At 36.9% G+C, this 6,771-nt stretch overlaps 1 protein-coding gene across 1 annotated transcript in view; it reads right to left on the bottom strand.

Annotated features, from left to right (window-relative positions):
* The window catches only part of LOC117317522, a 70,894-nt gene extending 64,613 nt beyond the window's left edge, over window positions 1-6,281 (bottom strand). The window contains exon 1 of the mRNA XM_033872337.1: window positions 6,194-6,281. The gene's annotated coding sequence lies outside the window, so the exon portion shown is untranslated. The remainder of the gene's footprint in view (window positions 1-6,193) is intronic.
* Window positions 6,282-6,771: the final 490 nt, after the last annotated feature.

Here is a 6,771-nt window from a genome sequence, read left to right on the forward strand (position 1 = left end):
ATAAGTTAAGATTTACTGCAGTCTCCTAACATGAACATCTTCAGTTCTCATGACTCCATGTATACACTTGCACACTTGGAATATTTTTATTTCTAAATGGTCCAACATTAGGGATCCCACAGGACATTTCATTGTGATTTTTACAACTGATGTGTTCCCTCAGAGTTGATCAAGCTTTCTCATTTTAAGAAAATCCAAACTGATAAATGATTACATTGCTTGTCTTAATCTTTAGCTACATGTAATTATAACATACCCTTTTCAAATGCTGGCATGTAATATGCATAAAGCAGTGAATCTTTTTGTGTTACATAAAAATATAATTTCATATCATCAGAATCTGAATGTATACTTATTTTTTTTAACCTTATAAAACTTTTTGTTGTTTGCATATATATATACAATATGATTAATATCCAAAATTAATATAAATATTCTTTATCACTTTCAAAATTAGTTTATTGCTTTAAAATTGAGTAAAAATGTTGATATTCATGTTGCGCACAAATCTCCCTTATTTTAGGCAAATCTCCCTTAAAATAATCATCAATCTCCGTTATTGGTCTCCTGAAAGTATGGCATGTATGCTGTTTATTATTAGTGAAAGATCTCAGACTTATTTTTACGTGATCTAGCAAAGTATTTAATCATAAGACAGTTACCTGTACAATAGCAAACTCGTAGAGACTCGGCAAAAATCAGACCCCGCAGATCGTCTGTACCAACCGCAGTGTAATTAGGGTGCATCTGATTATTTATTCATTTAATACCATATTTCGTTCCATTAACGCATTAAAATCACAGACACATTGATGACTTGAACATTACAATAAGCAGACATCTGTCTCCGGCCGTATCTTCATCTGTGTACCATTGTCGTGGCCATTTATTTGCTACATAAAATACTGTGTTATCGATAGGGCTGGGATGATACAGTAATGCCCCGATCTGATACGGTTAGCTTTATACAGGTAGTCTGTGTCAGTGTACTAGAGATTATTGGAGTTTGTACTCTGTGTACCTGTGACGTATTTGCCTTGTTGTTTGTCTCTGCATGTACGTGTCCTGTGCGAGGTTTGTGTTTTTCCCGTGCTTCTGTCTTGTGTAACTTGGTCTCGTCTGGGTTGACTGGTGTACAGGGCAAGACGGGGTGTCAATTCACATTACCCCCCTCTCCCTCCTGTTACACATATATAGCATTAGCTTGTGACATAAAACTTACTTGTTTCTAGCCACATCGTCATTCACAATATAAAAGTGGTACGCATTCAGATATTGTCATTTATTTTGATAACATACCCTTATGTGAGCCTCGCAGAGTTCACATAAACAGCGCCATCTGTATCAAGGTCAGCAAAAGTGTTTTCCCAGATAGTTTAACATTGTCAGCTCCAACAAGGATTGTACACCACAGAATTTACAGATAACATTGATGTGTAACAGTAACGACAAATTCTATGAACACGCACGTTCATAGCGTAAAATTTACCACTAAATACCCACACATTCGAGTACAATTTTACCGTAGATCATCTATATATGAATGATTGAAAACGAAACTGGTATTCACTGACGCATGTTATATTTACAGTTTGTACTGGAAACTGCTTCTAGAAAATTATGTATACAGACAGCCTGCATAGACTGCTCAAACTTAATCCACGTCGCCTATCATTGAAGGACGGAGACAGCGGATTCGTCGTGTGGATTGCCGCGAGCGGATTTGTCGTGCGGATCGCTGCGAGCTGATTCGTCGAGCGAATCCGCTAGCACCCTGCAAACATCCCGCAGTTACGAGCGATAGGGCTTACTATTTTCTGCTCCCACAGGGTTTGAGTACAAAATCACCCTCCCAGTACTCCATGTGGTATTAAACTTAAGATGGGGTATTATGTTTTAGTATTCTTAGGATGTGGTAGTGTATGTTGTAGTATATTTAGTATGTGGTGGTATACTTAGGATGTGTTAGTATACTTAGGACATGGTAGAATACTTAGGATTTGGTAGTATGTGTTAGTATACTTAGGATATTGTAGTATTCTTAGGATGTGGTAGTATACTTAGGATGTGGTAGTATACTTAGGACATGGTAGAATACTCAGGATGTGGTAGTATACTTAGGATGTGGTAGCATACATAGGATGTGGTAGTATGTGGTAGTATAATTAGGATGTGGTAGTATACTTAGGATGTGGTAGTACTTAGGATGTGGTGGTATATACTTAGGATGTGGTAACATACATAGGACATGGTAGTATACATAGGATGTGGTAGTATACTTAGGATGTGGTAGTATACTTAGGATGTGGTAGCATACATAGGATGTGGTAGTATACTTAGGATGTGGTAACATACATAGGATGTGGTAGTATACTTAGGATGTGGTAGTATACTTAGGATGTGGTAGCGTACATAGGATGTGGTAGTATACTTAGGATGTGTTAGTATACTTAGGATATTGTAGTATTCTTAGGATGTGGTAGTATACTTAGGATGTGGTAGTATACTTAGGATGTGGTAGTATACTTAGGACATGGTAGAATACTTAGGATGTGGTAGTATACTTAGGATGTGGTAGCATACATAGGATGTGGTAGTATGTGGTAGTATAATTAGGATGTGGTAGTATACTTAGGATGTGGTAGTATACTTAGGACATGGTAGAATACTTAGGATGTGGTAGTATACTTAGGATGTGGTAGTATACTTAGGATGTGGTAACATACATAGGATGTGGTAGTATACTTAGGATGTGGTAGTATACTAAGGATGTGGTAGCGTACATAGGATGTGGTAGTATACTTAGGATGTGTTAGTATACTTAGGATATTGTAGTATTCTTAGGATGTGGTAGTATACTTAGGATGTGGTAGTATACTTAGGATGTGGTAGTATGTGGTAGTATACTTAGGATGTGGTAGTATACTAAGTATGTGGTAGTATACTTAGGATGTGGTGGTATATACTTAGGATGTGGTAGTATACTTAGGATGTGGTGGTATACTTAGGATGTGGTGGTATATACTTAGGATGTGGTAGTATACTTAGGATGTGGTAGTATGTGGTAGTATACTTAGGATATGGTAGTATACTTAGGATGTGGTAGTACACTTAGGATGTGGTAGTATACCTAGGATGTGGTAGTATACTTAGGATGTGGTAGTAAACCTAGGATGTGGTAGTATACTTAGGATGTGGTAGTATGTGGTAGTATACTTAGGATGTGGTAGACTACTTAGGATGTGGTAGACTACTTAGGATGTGGTAGTATACTTAGGATGTGGTAGTATGTGGTAGTATACTTAGGATGTGATAGTATGTGGTAGTATACTTAGTATGTGGTAGTATACTTAGGATGTGGTAGTATACTTAGGATGTGGTAGTATACTTAGGATGTGGTAGTATACTTAGGATGTGGTAGTATACTTAGGATGTGGTAGTATGTGGTAGTATACTTAGGATGTGATAGTATGTGGTAGTATACTTAGTATGTGGTAGTATACTTAGTATGTGGTAGTATACTTAGGATGTGGTAGTATACTTAGGATGTGGTAGTATACTTAGGATGTGGTAGTATACTTAGGATGTGGTAGTATGTGGTAGACTACTTAGGATGTGGTGGTATACTTAGGATGTGGTAGTATACTTAGGATGTGGTAGTATACTTAGGATGTGGTAACATACATAGGATGTGGTAGTATACTTAGGATGTGGTAGTATACTTAGGATGTGGTAGTATGTGGTAGACTACTTAGGATGTGGTGGTATACTTAGGATGTGGTAGTATACTTAGGATGTGGTAGTATACTTAGGATGTGGTAACATACATAGGATGTGGTAGTACACTTGGGATGTGGTAGTATACTTAGGATGTGGTAACATACATAGGATGTGGAAGTATACTTAGGATATGGTAGTATGTGGTAGTATACATAGGATGTGGTAGCATACATAGGATGTGGTAGTATGTGGTAGTATACATAGGATGTGGTAGTATACTTAGGATGTGGTAGTATGTGGTAGTATACATAGGATGTGGTAGCATACATAGGATGTGGTAGTATGTGGTAGTATACATAGGATGTGGTAGTATACTTAGGATGTGGTAGTATACTTAGGATGTGGTAGTATACTTAGGATGTGGTAGTATACTTAGGATGTGGTAGTATGTGGTAGACTACTTAGGATGTGGTAGTATACTTAGGATATGGTAGTATACTTAGGATGTGGTAGTATACTTAGGATATGGTAGTATACTTAGGATATGGTAGTATACTTAGGATGTGGTAGTATACTAAGGATGTGGTAGACTACTTAGGATGTGGTAGTATACTTAGGATATGGTAGTATACTTAGGATATGGTAGTATACTTAGGATGTGGTAGTATACTTAGGATATGGTAGTATACTTAGGATGTGGTAGACTACTTAGGATGTGGTAGTATGTGGTAGTATACTTAGGATGTGGTAGTATACTTAGGATGTGGTAGTATGTGGTAGACTAATTAGGATGGGGTTGTATGTGGTAGTGTGTGGTAATATGTGCCGGTCAAGATCTGCCATATCAAGTAAGTTGCCAGGTATTTAAGTAGAAATTAACAATTTAAGTACCTAGCAGCCAGGTAAATAGTCTTATAGAATTTAGGTATTTGGCTACCAGGTATATGGTCATATTGAATTTTTGTTAGATCTACAGGACTTTTTTCTGATTTTTTTTTTCTTTTTCTCTTTTTTTTGGAGAGTGGTTTGTAAAAAATGAGCCCCAATCCCGAACAAAATTATTTTATATGTAAGCTGAATTCCTTAAATTTGCAGTTAACTGAAAAATATTTCCCAATTCAACAATTTTCCTCCGAAAATCAGACAAAAAGGGCCCATCCTAAACCAGTAACCGAACAGAATTATTTCATATGTATATTTATGCAATATCTGTTCCCCTTTACCAATTATGACATTCCATTGACAGCCTAGCTTAGCGAATGACTCATAGGAATTTCCATTTTTGGTCGGATAGACCATAGCTGTCGTGCAGACAGGGTCAAGTAGCTGCGATAACGTAGCTCTGGACGACGGACGGACAATTTCTGACAGATGGTCGTCGTCAGAGCTACGATTCCCTCCCATTGCTCGTAATGTAGCAAAACAGTGAACCTCGAAAATACTACAAATAGCGGATATCGTTTAACTTTGGAGTAACAGTTCGTATAATTAAACATTTCTAATACGATTTGGCAATGTATTAGCCTACCGTCTAATCTAGAAATCTTTTAATTCGCATATTCTGATATCATACTGTTCAGAGTTGTCTCCGTGATCCGCCATGATACTTCTCGAAGAACACTCACGAGGATTCTAACCCAAATATGGAACCCATGATCCATATATGGATGAAGCTACTACGATAAATAAATACATAATCAGAGATATTTAACCACTCTTTTGTAACTCTTGTGAAGAAAGCGAATCTTACTTTGCGTAATTAAATAATTTCAGAATGAATTGACCTTCCTTACCGAGATATATTACTCTGAATCTGTTTTTCTGTTGAAATCTCGCGGGAAACCTCATTAGCATCAATTTATTTTGATTTCCTTCAATAAGGAAATTTACCTTTACACTTGTATCAAAGATGGCGGTATGTTTGAACTGATATCACTGTGTGTCTTGCTCGTTTTGGATTTTACTATTTATTGTCAAACATTTGAAGTAATGTGCAGGTTTGTTGCTTGAATATTCATAATAGATACCAGAATCGTCAATTTACATGTGTTTTTTTTATCCCAGAAAATTTTTACCACTGCTAATACTGCCCGATGTCAATCACATCGGGGCTTGCTACACTATCGGCAATGGACTTCATACCCTGCCGGAGAGCAGTGTAGGCAGGGTATGAATATTCGTTCTAAGGGTCAAGTGGTTTTTTGAAACGGGTGTTTTTTTTAAAAAGCGCTTTATAATCGATCCAATGTTGTATCGGTGCATAAATAGACATGAAATGATGTTACAAATTAAAATTAGACGATTCAATAATAACTTTAGTTCCTGACCCCAAGTAGGCCTACGTATGCTCGAACAGGTAACTTAGTGATAAAAGTGGTCACGACCGCCTCAGAAATTATAAAAAACAAGTTATAAACAGGCAGTAGGGAACATAACATTATTAGTAACAAGACTAACAACACATTAAACTGACCTGGTGTTGTATTAACTTGGTGATCCTCTCCATCTGACAGTTTCCAAAGAAACTTCAGCAGCCGCTGAAACGATGTGGGGTGTTGAGCGCCATCGTCGACCGGTAGAACCTACTACCCACGTGATTAATGTAGTCACGCTGCGAGTAATTCGGCAAAACTCGGCAGATTCCGCTACTCTTTATCTTAGTGTGTTTCACAACCTAAAGGGCATAAATTGGACCACATTCCACAAAGCCATGTTTGAAAACGTGAAGAGTTCAAAATTTAAAGTCCATGTTGTGATCATGATTTAAACTTTCTTGTCTACATTTTTTACAGGAGCATGCATGAACTATGGTAATACGTAATATAATACACTGTACATTTGTCAGTGCTCTAAGATAGACAGTTAATCTATAGAAGGATTTGACGTGAGTAAACTCAAATTTCAATTTTTTGAATACTGGTCGCAATCACAGGCGCTTGCATAGAAAATATGACTTTCAATTTTTTGATATGACAGTGGTATGTGTAATCTGTTAAGTACATATCAGCTTAACAGATTACACACACCACTGTCAAAAAATGAAAATAACAT

Source organism: Pecten maximus, chromosome 19, assembly GCF_902652985.1.
Source record: "Pecten maximus chromosome 19, xPecMax1.1, whole genome shotgun sequence".
Lineage (NCBI taxonomy): Eukaryota > Metazoa > Mollusca > Bivalvia > Pectinida > Pectinidae > Pecten > Pecten maximus.